This window comes from Myodes glareolus, chromosome 3 (assembly GCF_982192425.1).
Source record: "Myodes glareolus chromosome 3, mMyoGla1.1, whole genome shotgun sequence".
NCBI classification, from domain to species: domain Eukaryota; kingdom Metazoa; phylum Chordata; class Mammalia; order Rodentia; family Cricetidae; genus Myodes; species Myodes glareolus.
This window is the reverse complement of record NC_142028.1, coordinates 19,505,001-19,513,991: the sequence shown is the minus strand read 5'-3', so window position 1 is coordinate 19,513,991 and position 8,991 is coordinate 19,505,001. Positions and strand designations below refer to the sequence as shown.

Genomic DNA, 8,991 nt, shown 5'->3' with positions numbered 1-8,991 from the left:
TAGCTTCTTATTGGCTAACTCTTACATATTAATTTAGCCCTTTTCTATTTATGTGTATCACCACAAGGCTGTGGCTTACCAGATAAAATTCCCAGTGTCTCTCTCCGTTGGCTCCATTACTTCTCTCTGACTCTGCCTCCTTTCTCCCAGCATTCTGTTTGGTTTTCCCTGCCTACCTAAGTCTGCCCTATCAACAGGCCAAGGCAATTTCTTTATTCATTAATGGTAATCACAGAACACAGAGGTGACTCCCACATCAAAATATTGTTCAGCTTATAAACTTAGCAGATTGTATGTTACTTAAGAATCATCAGCCCTGAGCACAGGTTAAAAGACAATAGATTTTTAAAAGATTTCTATTTCTCTCAGTTCTTCAACAGAATTTCAGTATTTACCTGCTTCATTCACTTTATTTAATTTTCTATTATGTTTTTATTTTAACTAAAACCAACGTGGTAAGTCACTTACACAAATAAAAAAATTATTTTTCATACTTACATATGCAACATAGAAGTTATACTAAATTTTGTTTCAATAACACATAGGCTGATTGTCAGAATAAATCATAGTACTGATGGCATAAACATCCACACCTTTGTATTATATTCATTGAGTGAACTGTCACTTGACAGACTTTCCTGTTTTTGAATGTTGCTGGTGGAAATGCAAAATTGTCCAGCCATTATGGAGATCAATATGACCTTTATAAGAAAATTGGGACTTAATCTCAAGACCCAACTATACTTCTTTGGGGGATATACCCAAAGAATTCTCCATTCTTACACAAGAACACTTGCTAAACTATGCTCATTGTGGCTTTATTTATTTGAGACAGAAACTGGAATCAGTCCCTCAGCTGATGATTGATTAACAAAAATCTTATGCATTTACACTTTTACACAATGATGGATTATTCAGATGTTTGTATTAAAACACATCATGACATTTTCAGGCAAATGGATGGATCTAGAAAAGAAAATCATCCTGAGTGAGGTAACCCAGACCCAGAAAGAAAAATATGGCATGTACTCACTTATAAGTGGATATTAGCTGTTAAGTAGTAACCAATCTACATTCTACAGACTCAGAAATGTCAGCTAAAGAAAGGGCTATGGGACAATCACAAACCACTCTGGGAAGTGGAATTTAGTATTTCTGCAGATGGACTGAGAGCAGGTTGGATCAGAAGTTGGAGGGATCAGGTCAGGGAGAGGGAAGGCATGGATGGATAATGTTTGAGGACTTCTGGGATTTGGAGACACTTGGGGATTGTATAGATACATAGTTCAGTGGAAACTTCCTGTAATCTAAGAGGGTGATTCTAGTGAAGGCCCCTAGTAGTGGAGCATATGAAGTCTGAACTGGCTTTATTTGTATCCAGGAGTCTTACAGTGGTGGAATTCTGTTACATTTGGTTAAGTTGTTGCCTAAGAGGGTCCAAGTGAGATCCCTGAAAAACCCAGGGCAATGGTAATAGAGAGGGTCACCTACTAACAACTGACAACAGATCCAGTTGTCAAGGACAACAGTCACACAGCTCATTGAATGTGGAGAGGTCAAGCTGGTGTCTCCACGGAATCTTCAACTGTACATTTTAATTTCTTTGACATGAGAAAATTTGTAAGTTGTCCATTCATCATCAAAGAAACTACTCCAGGAGCAAATGGGAGCAAGTGCAGAGATCCACAGCCAGATATTATGCACACACACACACACACATACACACACACAGAGGGGGGGGGGAGAGAGAGAGTGAGAGTGAGAGAGAGAGAGAGAGAGAGAGAGAGAGAGAGAGAGAGAGCGTCTAAACTGTAGGTCTCTATTAGGTCCATCTTCTAGTAGATCTGGGAACATTACAGAAGAGTTGGGATACAGGAAGACTATGGAAGACTATGGGAGGCAGAGATGGAGGACACTAAGAGAACATGGCCCATCAAACAAACTAAGCAGGGCCCACATTGTCTCACAGAGACTGAAATGGCAATCATGAGGTCTGTGTGCATCTTCTTCGGGTACACTGAGTATGCTATGGCCATTTACCTGGTGTTTTATGAGACTCCTAATACTAGAAGCTGGTGCAACTCTGAGTCTTCCCTGCATTTGAGACTCCTTTTCTCCTATTGAATTGCTTTACCCAGCCTTAATATGAGGACATTCATCTTTTCTTAATGTATCTTTCTTGACTTGTTTGGCAGTAATCTTTTGGAGGCATGCTCTTTTCTAAAGTGGAAATGGAAGGAGAATGGATATGGAGTAAGGGGAATGTGAGTAGGGGAAGTAAGGAGGAGTGAAGGTAAAAGGTATTTCAGTTGGGATGTATTATATGGGAGGAGCATCTATTTTCAATAAAAAAAAAGACAAACCCTGATTCATGAGAGAAATGGGATATGTCTCCAGATGCAAATCACTTATTCATAGTAGTTCTTCACTACAAAGCAACTCTAGAGAAGAATAAAGTTAAAAGTGTGTTTATGACATATACTCTTTCTATATGGTGTTAGGTTATATAAAGGTATTTTATATACCTATATCATATAGTTTTACATAAATGTTCTCAATCCTCTACTTTGTCACCACCTTTGTTGTTCTCTAGGGAATCTCACTGGTACTGTGTATATGTGTGTGTATGTGTTTGTATGTGTGCACATGTGCACGGATGTGTGTTTGAGTGATATTATAAATATTGTAGATTGGGGAGTCTGACTATAAAATGACAAAAATAAAACATGCATGAGTAATATTTTATCTATAAAATAGAGGGCCCATATGAGATGAAAAATAATGTATTTGTATTTGAGTATGTCATTTCAATTGACATATAATCTTTATTGGAATCAACTTTCCTGCAAGTGATAAATTTTTGTACCTTTATATTTCCACTTAAAATTCATGTATCTATACCTATATACACATACCTGTATGTTAATTATCCTTTCAGGTGTTGACAGACATCTGTGTTTATTCTATCACCTGACTATTAACTCACCACTGAAATAAGCAGAGACATATGATTATTTTTGTTGTACAGCCATTTAGATTTTAATATAATCACTACAGTTCACTATAATATATTCTATAATGATCTTGACAAAGATTTCTAAAAACAAGTTCTTCAATTCCTTGGGTGGTCATGTTATTTTTATTACACTCTTAAGACTAGGAAAAAATAAACAGTAAAGCATATTCACCAAAGCCATTATTTGTTCTTACCTCAATGCTTACGTACCCATGAATTTAGAAAATCCTTATCATTTAAAATCTGTGAAAATTTCAAGTGGGAAAGTATCACAGGGTGCTTAAGATTGGAGTTAGTGGAAGATTTTCTATAATACACTGATTTCCAAAGCTAACAAAATAACAAAATAAATCTATGAATCCATTTTATGTCCTTGACTAAACAACAGTCTTTTCTTGCATGTGTTAGAATTAATTTGGCAGTAGGCAAAAATGAATATATATATATATATATATATATATATATATATATATATATATATTTCATTGTTGTGAATTTTGCTTGACTTGGTGTTTGCATAACTCAAGTTTCTTAGGCTAGGAAAATTTAAAACTCAATTTATGGAGCATGTAAAAATGTCTGCAGCCATAAATTAACTTTCCATCACTGTGAAAGAGTTGGATGTTTCAGTGTCACCAAGAATTAATCTTGCCAGAAATATTGGATCCAAGTAGAAAAGGTTGGAATAAATTCTCTGGAAAGTTTTTCATTCAAAACCTTCTCTTTTTTTTTGTTTGTTAGCTAATAATATGTTGAGTCAGGTGCTGAAAAACAGCCTTTCACTGTTTTATTGTTCGCAAGCTATAGATTAAGACACATGCTGTGGACACCAATAAAAACATCCATTGACACACAATTAATAAAAGCTCAGTGGTGTGAGAAGTCCTTCTATCTATGTGTTGCTTTTATTGGTTAATGAATAAAGAAGCTGCTTTAGCCTGTGATAGGACAGAATAGAGCTAACCAGGAAAACTAAACTGAATACTGGGAGAAAGGTGGTGGAGTCAGTGAGAAGTAATGTAGCCAGCAGAGAAGAAAGACACAAGCTGCAAGCAAGAACCTTACCACAAAACTGTAGTAAAATATAAATTATGGGAAATGGGTTCATTTAAGATGTAAGAGCTAACCATTAAGAAGATAGAGCTAATAGGCCAAACAGTGTTGTAATTAACACAGTTCCTGAGTGGTTATTTCATGTCTGGACAAATGGCAAAGAACAAACAGCCTCCAACAACATCTCAGGGTCAGAAATTGGGGTTCAGCCAGAAGATCCAGAAAACAAATAAGCCAGCCGTTGGCTCTTACCTCAACTTCAATCTGAAATGGTGATCCTCCCTCTAGGAATCTCAAAATGAGACTGTGTGTTGAGACCTGTTTCCTCCAGGTTTATAATCCTTTCTAGAGATGGAATTAAAGGTGTGCACCACTGTGATAAAAGACATGCACCTCCCATTTTCTCTGGCAACTAGTGTGGCTACTGGAATTAAAGGTGTGTGTTACCATTACCTTGTCTTTAATGTTGACTAGTGGGACTGTTTTAGTCTCAGATATTCAGGCAAGCTTTATTTATTAAAATAAAATTGAAATGCCACTACATTTGCCCTTTTGTCTGAAATTTAAGAAGGCTATAACTAATACAAGAAAACTATATACAATAAGTACAATGACTATATACAATATATACAGGCAATAAATACATCAACAATGTGTAGTTCATTTACATTTGACAAATTCAGAGAAAATATTTCATATCTATCCTATATTATTGAGTCCAAGTCTTGTACCTAATTTACTTTCTATCATAACTTGCGTTCTGGGTCTAGTAAGCTATAACTATAGCTATTTAATCTTCAACTCTCTCAGAGACCCAAGAAGAAAATAATATTAACTAAGTAGGGAGGAAGTGTAAGCAAGCAACTTCCAAACATGTGAGTAATGATGAAACAGCTGGCTGCTGGACAGTCACCCAAGGTTCCTCTGCGAGGATGGGTGCATCCATATTTGGACTTATAGGCCTAGTGTATTCAACAGACTTTTCTGTGAAGCAGGATATTTTGTGCCCTACTTGTCTAATTAGGACAGCATAGTGTCAGCAGTAGACCTAGGGGCATTTTTTTGCCCAGTGGTTTATTTTTGCTACAAAGAAAGTAAACTCCATATAAAGTTTCTTCAGTGCCCATTATGTTCTCTGGAGTAGATTGTTGCTGCCAGGAGCAGACATGTACCATTGTCATAAAAGAGAAGAACCTAAGTAATTAAAACATCTTAAATGCCATATTTTATAAAACATTTTCAAACTCTGAAGTGTTTGAAGAAGACCTATCTATCTAAATTATATCTTTGTTGGACCTTCAAAACATACTTGATTTGACTACAAGTTCAATTATATTAGGTGATTAACTACTAACCTAAATTTTTTATTATCCTAAACAGTTGATAATATTAATTTGAAGGACTAGAAATTTTCATTGCATTGTTAAATGAGCTGTATAGGTATAAAACCTTGAATAAGATAAGAAAAGTACAGAAACCTCCCTACCAAAAAAAATCCTTGACCAGATGGTTTCAATGGAGAATTCTATCAGAACTTCCAAGTAGAGTTAATACCTATACTCCTTAATGTGTTTCACAAAATAGAAACAGAAGAGTCATTGCCTAACTCCTTTTATGAAGCTACAGTCACCCTGATACCAAACCACACAAAGACTTACCAAGACAGAGAATTACAAACAAGTCTCACTCATGAACATTGATGCAAAAATTCTCAATAAAATACTGGCAAACAGAATCCAAGAACACATTCAAAAAATTATACATTATGATCAAGTAGGCTTCATCCCAGAGAGGCAAGGCTGGTTCAATATATGAAAAACTATCAACATAATCTATCATATAAATACACTAAAGGAAAAAAAACCATATGATCATTTCATTAGATGCTGAAAAAGCACTTGACAAAATTCAACACCCCTTTATGAAAAAAGATTGGAGAAAAAGTCTTGGAGAGTATGGATACAAGGTTCATTACTAAATATAATAAAAACAATATACAGCAAACCGACAGCTAACATTAAGTTAAATGGAGAGAAACTCAAAGCCATACCACTAAAATCAGGAACAAGACAAGGCTGTCCACTCTCACCATATCTCCTCAATATAGTGCTTGAAATTCTAACAATAGCAATAAGACAGTATAAAGAGATCAAGGGGATTCAAATTGGAAAGGAAGAAGTCAAACTTTCATTATTTGCAGATTATATGATAGTGTACAGAAGCGACCCCCAAAACTCTACCAGAGAACTCCTAAACCTGATCAACACCTTTAGTACTGTGGCAGGATACAAGATCAACTCCAAAAAAATCATTTGCCCTCCTTTACACAAAGAACAAAGAAGCAGAGAGGGAAATCAGAGAAACATCACCTTTCATGATAGCCACAAATAGCATAAAGTATCTTGGGGTAACTCTAACCAAAGAAGTGAAAGAGCTATTTGAGAAGAACTTTAAGGTTTTGAAGAAAGAAATTGAAAAGGAAACCAGAAAATGGAAGAATCTCCCATGCTCTTGGATTGTGGGGATCAACATAGTAAAAATGGCAATTCTACCAAAATTTCACAGACCTTGAAATTGAAGACTACTTTCTTTTGAAGAAATCCTCATTGAAAATGTGCAAAATTATCCCCCAACTAGTGTTTTAGAGACACAATGGTCCAAATCCTTGGATATTACACCTTAACACGGACAGTACCAGAAGAGAGGTCTCCTTCAGCTTACTGTTTCCCATAAAGATGACACATGAATTGAGTGATGGAAAAGCAATTATACCAACAGGGTAAGATCATTTTAAAAAATTTTTCTCTTCAAAGTTATTGCTCCAAAGTTGTACAAAAAGAGAGAAAGTAAAAATTACATACAGAAAGAGGAAAGCAACCACAGTTTTCAAGGCTTAGATGTGAGTTGTGGTGCTAGCATCATGGGCACTATTGGAAATGTGCTTTATCTTCTTCAGATATTTTCACAGGAAGAAGATGAGCAGAAAAAAACATTGTCATGGACACAGTGAAAGGTATTACTGTGAACATAGTATTTGTTAATAGCAGAAGTCTGGGAATGTGGGCAAAAACTTTTAATTTGTCGTTGTGAGATACATTTGTATTGAACATATCCATCCATCTATCTATTGGTATGTTTGCCACTAAAATATTTAGAAACAAGAGGAACAGAGAAACCATCAATGCTACTGTAACAACCTTGGTAAGTCTCCAACTTAGGAAGAGGAAAACAGAGTAAGAAAAATTGGCTATCTTGAGAAAATAAAGGATGTTGAGAATGGTTGCTAGCCAGATGCTAAAATGGTTGGAATTACCCAGATAAGATTAGTCAGTCTTGCCCTTTTGTCTGCAGGGTTCCTGGCCAGAAAGTGGTTCTGATCCTGTATCAGAAGACCCATCGGTGAGGGGAGTATGTTTCCGACTGGCCGGCGGATGACCAGGAAATGGAGCACAGACACCCTGCATCCCCTTAAACTATCTGGGTATTCAGCAGGGTCTTCTCTCCCCGGTTACTGCCTCTCTCTTCCTATCCCATCCCAGCTTGGTCCCAGGAACCCCTTCCCTTCTTTGGGGACCTAGGATCCCCTAATTCAGCCTGCATTGGAGCTGAGGATCTGGGGAGAAAGTGGGAGTGCAAGGGCATAGGAGTTCCTTTGTTTCGCTGAGCCTACATACTGCAACCCTGCCCTTTTGTCTCCTAGGTTCCTGGCCAGCAAGTGGCCCTGATCCTGCACCAGAAGATTGATTGGAGAGCATTTGAAGGAAGGGATGGGCAGGCGCCAATGCAAGAATTCCTCCAACAATCTGAAAAACAGCATGATAACACCAGAACCCAACGAACATACAACCGGAAGATTTGAACACCTTATTCCAGAAGTAGAAGAAATAGACATTATAAAAGTAATATAGTCCCTTAAACAGGATGTGAAAAACTCCCTTAAAGAAATCGATGAGAAGAATAACAAAAAGTTCAAAAAAATGAATAAATCACTAAAAGATACTCTAGGAAACCAAGAAAAAAACAATCAAACAGATAATGGAAACAGTTCAAGACTTGAAAACTGAAATGAAGGCAATGAAGAAAACACAAACCAAGGGACAACTGAATACATGAAATCTGGGTAAATGAACAGGGACTACAGAGACAAGCATAACCATCAGTATACAAGAGATGGAAGAAAGAATTTCAGGTGCTGAAGACACTATAGAGAAAATAAATGCACTGATCAAAGAAAACAGCAAATCCAACAAATTCTCATCACAAACCATCCAGGAAATCTGGGGCACCATACAAATACCAAACCTAAGAATAATAAGGGTAGAAGAAGGAGAAGAATTACAACTCAAAGACTCAGAAAATATATTCAACAAAATTATAGAAGAAAACTTTCCCAACCTAAAAACTTTCCCATTCCAATGAAGGTACACAAAGCCTACAGAACATCGAATAGACTGGATCAAAAAAAAATTCCCTTGCCATATAATAATCAAAACATAAAACATACAGAATAAAGAGAAAATATTAAGAGCTGCAAATAAAAAAGGTCAAGTAACTTATAAAGATAAAACTATCAGAATTATACCTGACTTCTCTATGGAAACCATGAAAGCCAAAAGGTCTTGGATAGATGTGCTATAGAAATTAAGAGACCATGGATGCAACCACAGACTACTATACCCAGGTAAGCTTTAATTCATCATCAATGGAGAAAACAAGATATTCCAGGATAAAAACAAATTTAAACAATACATAGCCACATATTAAGCCTTACAGAAAATAATAGAAGGAAAATCACCACCCAAGGATCCCAACAATGTCCACAATAACTCAAACATCTAACAACCCTTCACCAGCACAGCTCAAAGAATGGAAACACACAAACTCTACCACCAAAAAAAAACCATAGTTAACAACCACAGGTC

The 8,991-nt window shown here is 36.3% G+C and overlaps 1 pseudogene; it reads right to left on the bottom strand.

Moving 5' to 3' along the window:
* Window positions 1-6,710: 6,710 nt before the first annotated feature.
* LOC148122552 (taste receptor type 2 member 125-like) lies at window positions 6,711-7,466 on the bottom strand (annotated as a pseudogene).
* Between the last annotated feature and the right edge of the window lie 1,525 nt (window positions 7,467-8,991).